General features: G+C 43.6%; 1 protein-coding gene across 1 annotated transcript in view; it reads right to left on the reverse strand.

Annotated features, from left to right (window-relative positions):
* The window catches only part of map3k12 (mitogen-activated protein kinase kinase kinase 12), a 58,330-nt gene extending 47,790 nt beyond the window's left edge, over window positions 1-10,540 (reverse strand). Inside the window, exon 1 of the mRNA XM_088633693.1 lies at window positions 10,402-10,540. The gene's annotated coding sequence lies outside the window, so the exon portion shown is untranslated. The remainder of the gene's footprint in view (window positions 1-10,401) is intronic.
* Window positions 10,541-10,785: the final 245 nt, after the last annotated feature.

The raw sequence follows: 10,785 nt of genomic DNA on the forward strand, positions 1-10,785 counted from the left end.
TGGAGCGGTGGCTCTGTGGCTCTGTGGCTAAGGATCTGTGCCTGTGGCTGGAAGGTTACTGGTTTGTATCCCACAGCCGGCAGAGGAATCCTACTCTGTTGGGCCTTGAGCAAGGCCCTTAACCCTAACTGCTCCAGGGGTGCTGGATAAATGGCTGACCCTGTGCTCTGATCCCCAAGCTTCTCTCCCTGTTTGTGTCTCATGGAGAGCAAGCTGGGGTCTGTGAAAAGACAAATTCCTAATGCAAGAAATTGTATATGGCCAATAAAGTGATCTTATCTTTGAAACAAAAGTGCCCAAGTCACAAACAATGTACACAAAGGTGGGGAACTTTTAAATCTTATCTCCAATTTTTCAATGACATCATTGAAGCAAAACTGATACCAGGGTTCCCTCTTATTTAATTGAGTTACAATATTTTGATTCAAATGTAAACTCTGCATGTAGGACATACATTAAATGGTTTATGGCCCATTGTCCCTGAATAACAAGGGGATCAGACTCATAGGAGTGGGGACAGAAGGTCAGACACTTTCCTCCCTCCTTCCACTGTGAACAATGGAGAACAGTTATCACGTCACCAGAGGGCAAAGGTCACTGGGAATCCAAACTCATGAATCAGAGCAGGAGCCTGGGATTACTCAGAGTACAGGAATGTAGCCACTCACATGTTTAGCAATTCAAGCTCATTAAAAGTGAGAGGACCTAAGGTTTTAATTACTCATTCAGACTGTTGGCAAGCTTAATTAAAACCTAAATCAGGTCCTCTAAGAAGGAGGTGTCACAGATTCATGTGTGTTAAGTTGTCATATGCACTCCTGTTTTTTTTTACAAAACTTAATGTGGTCATTTAACACTTGAATATGCAGGAGTTATTTCCTTAGTACCTATTTATTTTTTTTATTTTCATTTTTATCCATTGGTCTTATTTGGAAATATTTTAAATGTTAGTCTTTCTTAGTCTTGAAGGAGACATGTCTTCCAACTAAATACAGTACCCAGCTGTATTTCCGCCCAACAATTCTAACCACGTGGCTGTTTTTCATTAGATGTTTATTAACGTATATTATAAATATCATATTATAAATTTCTGTTTCAACATGCCGAGTCGCTGGTTTTGCCAGCTAAAGTGTGATGTCCAGGCTATATCAAAGTTTATTTTGGACTGTTGAGTGCTGAGGGACTCTCTGGAAACTCTGATTTCCCACACTGTGCACTTACATGCCAAACTTTCTCTTGCCAAAAACACACTTGGTTATTATTAATCAGGTATGTTCTCTGCACATATATGAAGTAGTGGAAACTACTTTGTGGAAGTGCATTTAAAACTAAAAACTGGAGGCATTTCTTTACCCAGAGGGTTGTGGGAGTATAAAACAAGATATTCAGCCATGGGGTTGAAGCTGATATCCTGCCTTCTTTCAAAAACTAGCTGGATGTGATCCTTGGATCAACTAACTACCAACTACCAAATGGGTTAGCTGGGCCGAATGGCCCCCCTCTTTCGTAAACTTTCTTCTGTTCTTATATAACAGTATGCTATTTCAGTATACCCTAGCAGAATCTGTTTCTTTTAAGTAGGGGAAAACCCCTCCAATTAGACTGTGAGGACACTGTTTTAATTTTGCTCCAAAAGTCTATTCAGGCTAATCCATGGCTATTACACTGGCCAACAGATGACAGAGGTACAATGACATCATCAACGACCAATCAGACACCCTCCTGTGGCCTTGGGTTAATCTGACCAAATACTCGGTTGGCTAAGAAGATTACATGCTGGAATCATTCCATCTAAAAACAAAGTCACATTCCATCACCATATACAGGGAACTGGTATCTTAGTGGACCTGAGATATCTGAAGGTCATCGTTCCTTGTTTTCCACAGTATTTCTTAAGTCAAGCACGTTGTATTTATTATTTTTTTGGTAGCAGTGAAATGTCAACCATAAAGGCTTACACAACACGGGGGATTAAGTAAAACAGAATTACGGTTTTTGTATATAAAAACCTGGTACTGTATTGTCAAACTCCTGTGGATATCGTAGGATTTTTTAAAGATGTATCGTCATATCGTGAATAAAGTCGTGTTGTATAAACTCAAGGATGTGACCAAAGAGACGAGAAAAAAAAGAAGAAAAACTTGTAAACGAGTGGTATCAATTTGTAACCGCAAATCTTTCGACCTGCTCTCCCAGTGCTTACATACGTACATAGACAACGAGGCGGGACACTCAGCACCCTGGACAGCTCCTGTCTGACTGCTGACTGCACTTGACTTTATTGACAGCTCTCAAATACAGTATTTATACAGGGCCTGCTGCAGTTCTGGAACAAATTACTAAAACATACTCGCAAATGGACAAATCCAAACTAGCCGTAGTACTGGTATAAACAGCGACTTGTTTGCCAGATGTAAGACAAAATTTCACAGAAACTTTCGTTGTTTTTTTTCTGAGGCAGCCGATGTGAAACCTTATCTTGCTCAGTCAGGAAAACGGGAAACAACAAGAAAAAAAGATTTTCTAATATATCAGGGTTCCACAGTTTACATAAAATACAAATAACAGACAGTGCTAACATTTTAAAAAGACGTCTTGCTCGAAATAAGCGAAGCAGACAGCTTGCCGCGTTCCGAAAAGACGAAAAAAGAAAAACACTTCATAAAGAAGTAACTCGCAATAAAACCGGTAACCTACTTCGCAGAACTAAATATAGCAGATTATGACGCGTCCCTGTCAGACCGCATTGTGGAGGCAAATCAAACTCTTGCCCGTTGTGGGCGAAAAGGCTTTCTTGTTGCCGCGCTCCGAAACTTCTCTGCCCCCGAGAGATCAGGCAGCCTCTGTACCCTTCTTTAGCGAGCGGGGAACGGAGAGAAAAAAAAACAGCGTTTCTGGAACTTCACGGTGTTTTCTTTAACGGATAACGTACAGGTGCATTAAGTCGTATTAGACGGGTTTCCACATCCAGTGGTCGCAATAATCGTGTTAGACGTGCAATAAACCCAAGAGTATCAGAGATGGTTTGGATGTTCACACGAGGGAAGGGCTCGATGTCTTTAACAAACGGGTCGCTGTCTGTGACTGCGGCCTGAAACTCTTCTTTCGTTTTGGGAAGACAGTGTTTCTCCGTCCCTTCCACTATTTAACCCCTCTGTCCCTACTCCTTTGTCCCCCCTTCATTCGTATCGACCATATTTACGCCCCCCTTCCCCCGCGCTCTCTTTCAACCCGTCTCCTTGCTTAAAATCTCTAATACTTGCTCGTCCCGAAATCTCTAACCCCCCCCTCATCCTTTCTCTGTCTCCCCCCTCCTTTCCCTCTCAGCACTCCCGTAGTCTCCGGGGACAGGCCTGGTCGCGTTTCTTTGCTAATGGGGTTTAATGGCTCTCCTTCAGTGCGGATCGGGTTACTCACGTGATGTGGATGTAGGTTAGTGTTGCGGCCTTGTAATCTTAGACACGGTACAGCTACAGCTCTAGAGAAACACTATCGATCTATTATAGCCTTTTATGTGGACTATTTTGTTTTGAAAAAAAATTACCCCTTGCACAAACCGTAATAAAGTAAAACGTGAAAAATATATTGAATAAAACGTGCTCGAAGGCCACACGAAAGCTTATGCCAGTTTTGATCCAAACAGCTGTTATCAGTATGATCGCCCATTACATTATCAGAATATTTCTGTTTTGGTGTGTACTTAAAATTGATTGTGAGGAAGTCAGGGGATGACACAAATTAATGTCACGTAAGCATATGAAGCCCATTACTGAAGTATTACATATTAGGGTGTGTATATCACTGGAACAGTTTCCTCCATCAGTTCCACTAAACAGCAGTCAAGCCATTTGCCAGAGTAGTAATTAAATTCCTAAACGGGAGAACCAACAGAGAATCACTATGTACACACTCAGCAGACGGCAGGACAAAAAAAGTAAGAACAAAAAGAAAACAATGCCTGCAATCGCTGATGTTTATAAAGGGATAAAGACCTATCTTGTAATATAAACAGTTTATCAAACCAGTGCATTTCAACTTGAATTCTGCTAATGTTCTTAAAGATACCATCACAATAGAAATACACGTGATGAGAATCAGCCGATCATTTACAAGCAGGGTGTGAGCTTTGTACACTTTCCTGACTTGAGATCCCTTATTGAAATAATCCCTGTCAATTAGGAACCCCCTGTTTTAATCTTCAAATCACACTGAAGTCGCTACATCATACTGCTATTATTTAGGAACTGTCACGTAGAACCGGACTTCGGTAGATTTAGATCCTATGCATCCTGGCCAAATTTCCCCATTGGCCCTTACCAATCATGGCCTCCTAATAATCCCCATCTCTGAAGTGGCTCCATCACTCTGTTCTCCTCCCCACTGAGAGCTGATGTGTGGGGAGCGTTCTGGCGCACTATGGCTGCCGTCGCATCATCCAGGTGGGGCTGCACACTGGTGGTGGTGGAGGGGAGTCCCCATTACCTGTAAAGCTCTTTGAGTGGAGTGTCCAGAAAAGCGCTATATAAGTGTAAGCAATTCTTAATTATTATTATTATTACGCGAGGCACTTCTGATTTCGAAGGGTAGGAGCTGAGACGGGAGGCGAAGACGTGGTCGAGGACAGGGCCTGGAGGTCTAAATCCAGTCAGGTTCCGTGCGTTTGTAGGCACCAAATCGGGAGGCGAAGACGTGGTCGAAGGGAAGGGTTGAGTCGAAATTCTGGGGGTCTAATAACAAGTAGAGCAGGGTAGGAAACGTACGGATACGCAGCTCAGGGAGGAGAGCTCAGTCGTGAGCGAGGAAGGGAAGACTAGTGAGGGTTTAGTGCTGAGAAGATTGGTGGGTGAACGTCTAGGGAGAGAAGAGCCCGTGGGAATGTCGGACCGCTTTGATGCCCGTGTGCGATTCATGACAGGAACAACTATGGCCAACAGGTCCACTGTGTGAGAGAGGCAGCCGATCTTACACATTCCCAGACTAGGGGGTGGAAAGTCGCCTCAGTTTCTGGGACTCTCACAGGCCAGCACTGAGGGGGTCTGGTTGCTGATTCCCTCTGTATACTGACATTGAGAGTATCAGCAAACAAAAACCATCGTAATGTGAGTATAAATACATATAACAGTTTACAGAGTGCGATGAGAGAAATGTACTGGATCTCTCACACTGTAATAACTCTACTTTGGAGGTGACACCTCCACAGAGGTGTAAAGATTCTGTTCAGGGGAGCCTCTTAGGTAACCCATTAGTGCTGTGAAGCTTTGGAAAAGTTCTCTTTCCTTCTCGAGTGGAGACCACACTCCCCCCCCCACCCTCTACCTCCCAGGGGCAGACAGACATCATCTTATGTGTCGCTACCAGAGAGGTGCACCATTCAACACGGAGTCTGGAATCATGCTTGTTGATTGTTGCACCTTGTTGAACCTTGCTGCCACAGCCTTCCCAAAATGAAGAATCCCCATTTCGGAATTCCCGATAAAGGCAAATGCATTTTCCTTTATTTTTTCAGGCTTGGTAAAACACGTTAGGTAGCTCCCAGGACAATTCCGGTTATACAGTGCATTTCCAGCACTGGGAAAGGAATCTTGCGTACTGTGACACTGCATTCTGGAGCCTTGGATCAACATATGGATAACCATTGCAGACACTACATTTACTAAGAGACACCATAGGAATTTCCAGATGCTGTTGCTTGTTCTTAAAGAGCCAAGCACTAACCAGAGTCTGGGTAAGAGGAGCCAGCAGCCAACTGTGTGACTCTAGAAGAAGGAAAACAGACTGCAGACACCATGGATCAGGTGTACAAGCTAGAGTCCTGTCACAAAGTATAGTTAAAGACAAATACTGATGGAGCTAACAAGCGTAACCCACACCACTTAGGACAATGGAATCCAAATCTATATCTATCGATTGGGTCAAGGGGAGGCTGCCTGTCAGAGAATCTGCAGCCCCTCACTTGTGCGATCGATAATAAACGTGACCTCAGCACAAGGCCACAGTGCCCTCTAGTGCTTGGGGACCTATAGGACTTGTGGCTCTGGAGGGTCACCTTAGCATAAAACTGTGAGCACAAAGGTATATATTTTGACTATGTACCCTTAACCCACATTCTCACTTTCATAATCCAGACTCATAATCCTGATAATAATTTCATGGAATTTTAGGAGAGTCAATATAAAGAGATTTTAATCTAAAGATTAAAGGAGATTTTATAAAAATCTAAGGAGATTTTAATCATCTAAAAATTTTTCAAAGGGCGGAATTCATGGGGAGACAAACTGAACCTTTCACAGATTTAGCATGATCATGGTTTTCCAGACTTGTAACTATAAAGTTACTATAAAGCTTGGATCATGAATTCTGTAGTGGATTCTAAAAGCTTTAAAAAATCAAGATGGTCTCAACAGACTGATCAAATTCAATCCCTCAGTTTGACATTTTTTTAAATACACAGTTGTGTTTCAGACATGCAGGCACTGTCTGTTTCTGCAGATATCACACCTGCACAGTGTGACAACGCTCCCAATAGCTGGGAGACTGACTCTGAAGAAGTTAACTCTGAAAAAGATCTAGGCAATTAGACACACATCATTTATCCCCTCCACACAATGTCAGAAAGCGAAACAACAGGCAAACAGGTATGTACAGGTGAGAGAGCAGAGTTATGAGAGAGTGGTGGGGAGGGACACGTCTCATAGAGCAGAGGTGAGAATGGGTAGGTGGGGGAGTTAAAATGGTGATAATTAGGTGGGAATGTGAGGGACAGATTATAGTCTAAGGTGTGAAATTAGAAGGTCAGAAAACTGGAAATTAATTAGGAGATTGAAATGGGAATCATGATTCACTGCGTGCTGGGGGAGGCTGTGAACCTAAGGTTTTAAATAAAGCTTAAAACTGTAGACCTCAAGACTAATGCATTCGAACCTTGCATACCATTTTCACTGAAATGTTGCACAATGTAACATGATACTGTTGCTTTGGAATCAGTCCACAGGTAAGCCCACCTGGTCTTAACAGAAGGTCCTACACTAACAATGTAAAAGAAAGAACCTCATTACTCTTGCAGAGAGAAGACTACAAGGATATCTGATTCAAGTATTCGGAAATCCTCAATGGCATTGGACAAAATCAACACAGGGGATATCTTCAGGATCAACTGTGAAGCCTGAATCAGAAGACACGAGTGGAAAGTACAACCCCAGGCAAGCTAATTGAACGTCCATGTAATCCTGTTTCTTTGATTGAGATGTTAAAAAGCAAAGGCTGCTATTGTAAGTGACTTTGCAACAACAAACGCTGATGCATAGGTCACTGTCTAGTCTCTGAATCACTGTGGATAAAATTATCTGCTAAATGTTAAATCACCATCATCATCAACATCCATCCATTTTCTTTACTGCTTTATCCAATACAGGGTCACTAGAGAGCTGGATCTAACGCAAAGCAGGAGAGAGTACACTAGGGACAGGACACTAGCCCATCGCAAACACAGACACAAACATGCACACACTCACACCAGGGCCAAATTTCCCAGAAGCCAATTAACCCACCAGCATGTCTCTGGACTTTGGAGCACCTGAAGGAAACCCACACAAACACAGGGAAAACACACAAACTCCACACAGACAGCACCCCAGGGCCCCTGGACTGCACTGCAGCGTTGCTAACCACAGCACCACCGTGCCACCCGTCAACATTATCATTATTATTAAATTCCACAGCCTGGAATATTACGTGTAACAAGGAATCGTGGATTCAAGACCTCGATGGACAACCAATATGACAACCAAAATCTCTCAAATACTGCAGTCAAATTAGCAAACTGTTTCAGGTTCGGGGGGGGGTATCAAAAGTGATCCCTGACAGATCCCAGTAACCGATGTCCAAAAGGTTCCTGTGTGCACCTTTGAGCCTACTTGTCCATTAATTGGAACATGCGTATCATCAATCTCACTGAACAAAAGAAGCTTTTGAGAGATGAACTTCTGACAGCGAAACGCTCAACCCATGAAGGCAGCCCCAGACGAGTGATTCACTCAGGCTGTGATCCCGGTTGTGACTCAGTCGCTTGTCTCCTGGGAGAAGGCTGTCCAAGCATTGCTTTTTTTTAAGAAGGCGGCAACTGGAAGTCAAACTGGCAACGATGCATATCCCAGGCTTTCCTGTGGTCAACCATCCCAAAGCAGCAGTAGTCTCCGACTCTATGCTAACCGTCTCTGTATAGGAACTTGATTGTGGCTGAGCCAATAGATAAGTAAGATGGATTTGTGACATTCCACCTTGCCTGTCCACACTCCAGAATTAGGGAATCCCCCATCATAAAATCAGGCTGGTCAATCCCTCGGTTATTTCTGCACTGTCACCTGGAACTCACTGTCCACTCTGAAGTCGTGACACCAGAGGGCAAAACATCTTGAAAATGAAGGTACAAGACTGGGACTGTAACAGGGGTCGAGTGACTGTGACACCTGCCTTTTGTGAATGCAGAATCATCTGCTTGGCCTCTAAGAGTTCCTGCTTCCTTAGGACAGCAGATCTGCTGCAATTATCCGAGGGGCAGAATGTCTGGGATGACAATTTGACTCAGGGACATCAGAGCTTCATTATATTACATCCATCCATTTTCTACCCCCTTTATTCCATTCAGGGTCACAGGGGGGCCGAAGCCTATCGTGGCAAGTGGTGAACACAAGGCAGGGTACACCCCGGATGGTGACGCCAGTCCGTCACAGGCCAGACACAGACACAAACACACTTACAGCAGGGACATTTTTCCCAGAAACCAGTGAACCTACCAGTACGCCTTTGAACTGTGAGAGGAAACTGGAGCACCTGGAGAAAACCCACACAAATGCAGGGAGAACATGCAGACTCCACACAGACAGCACCCCAGGAATTGGACCCAGGGCCCCAGTACTGCAAGGCACAATGCTAACAACTGTGCCAGCGTGCCTCCCCATTATATTACAAGCATATCAATATCTTTGAAGTCTGTGGATGTGCCAGCTGAAGCAACTTTAGCAACCCACTCACACTCAGAATTATTTACTGGTTTTATCTTCCCTTTGTGGTATTAAAGTGTTGCCCCATCTGAGAGACTCAGAGCAGGTGCCAAAATGATGTATCCAGGTATCATGGAGAAGATGTCAGGAAGGTAATACGATTCGAGTGCTATAATGTAAAACACAACAATTCCCATCCCTCTTACAGTGGCCATATTGTAGCATTCTCTACCGGAGTCCGCATTTACAGTTCTTGCTGACCTGTGTAGGTTTTCCGGAGAAACAGCAAGGCTGTTTGATAACTTAAGACAAAACTGTGTGCCTTAAGCTTCATGATATCGGGCCTGAAGGAAACGAACATCTTTCTAGTTTTATTTTTTCTTTCAAAAGCCAAACGCCCCCGCTGCCGCGTTCCAGCACCGCGAGAGGCCAGACACCCACCGTATTGAACTCAAGTCATTTTTCTCTGTTTGCCTGAGGCGAGGAAAAAGCATCTCGGAAGTGGATTTTTAAGGGATCATCAGGTTCTGTGTGATTTTCTGGGACTATGTTTTGCTTTTTTTGTCTTCACAGTGCTCTAGATTCTCGCGTCGCCTGTACTAGTCCGTGAAGGTATATGTCCCTTTGCGCAGGTGCTGTATGTCAGCACACGCCGTTAGGACGCACCAGAGAAAGAAGCAGATGGCCCCCAACACGGAATCGTTTTTTTTTGTAAATAGTAAAGACAACAATTGTCCGCAACTGGAGTTGTGTGTCTTTCGGGAAGGGTCTAAAACACAACGGCTTCATCAATTCCACCGAAGACTACAACGAATTACATAACCCAGCATGTAGAAGTAACGCTATAACCCGTAATCTGACATTTGTGCGCATTTCTCGTTTGTCAGCCCCGTTCAGCGACACAGTTCCTTCAAAACCTTGCAAATATTTCTGAAAAATCACATGGCAAAAAAACAAAACAACAACAAACGCATACAGACCCGCGACTGTAATCGGATGTGATTATTGAATTTGATACTAAAAAACGAAAATGGAGTTTAGATTCCAGAAAGAATGCTAACACACAGGACAACCTGATGACTCGGAGAGAGGGACGCGAAGTACGATTTGAAAATGACTTTTCAGATAGATTCCGTTTGAAATTATCCAAACGTATATTTTGAAATTCTGATATAGAATATATTATAGTCTCAATATGCCCATGATAGGCGGTATTGTATATACATTCACGGAGATATATCGTATTTATATTTAGGCAGGGCAAATACAGCATACTTCCGTGCCATCTTTTTAAAAAAATGCCGAGTGTAATAAATACTGCACAAAACGAAAGGCTTTAAAAACCCAGGAGCTCCATCGTGACACGAATACGGCACTGCATCTGTTTTTTTAACGGTCTTACCTTTCGCGACTGGCCGTTGCTGATGCTGGCACAGCGTTTGGGAAAGTGTCCGGCCGTCACAAAGAAAAGCCTTTTTCCTTCGCCCGGCGCGCTGTTATCTTGTACTTTGCGGCGACCTGCTCCTGAGGTTCAGTCAGTCAATGCGAGCCCCATCTGGCTAATTATATTATCAATACTCGTCCGCGCCGCGGTCTGGGCAGGGAGCTGTCTTGCGAGCCTAGTGCTGAATCGGCTTCGGAACCCCCCAAGATTTTATTAAATATACATGATGAGGTATTTTTTTAATAACTGCACTTGCACGCAATGTGTTGTGTTTTTGTGTGCTGTTGTTGTTTTGTTGTTGTTGTTTTTTTTTGACCGGTGCGTCGTTTCCCTTCTCCTGTT

This window comes from Lepisosteus platostomus, chromosome 1 (assembly GCF_059453375.1).
Source record: "Lepisosteus platostomus isolate fLepPlt1 chromosome 1, fLepPlt1.hap1, whole genome shotgun sequence".
In the NCBI taxonomy this organism is placed as follows: Eukaryota; Metazoa; Chordata; class Actinopteri; order Semionotiformes; family Lepisosteidae; genus Lepisosteus; species Lepisosteus platostomus.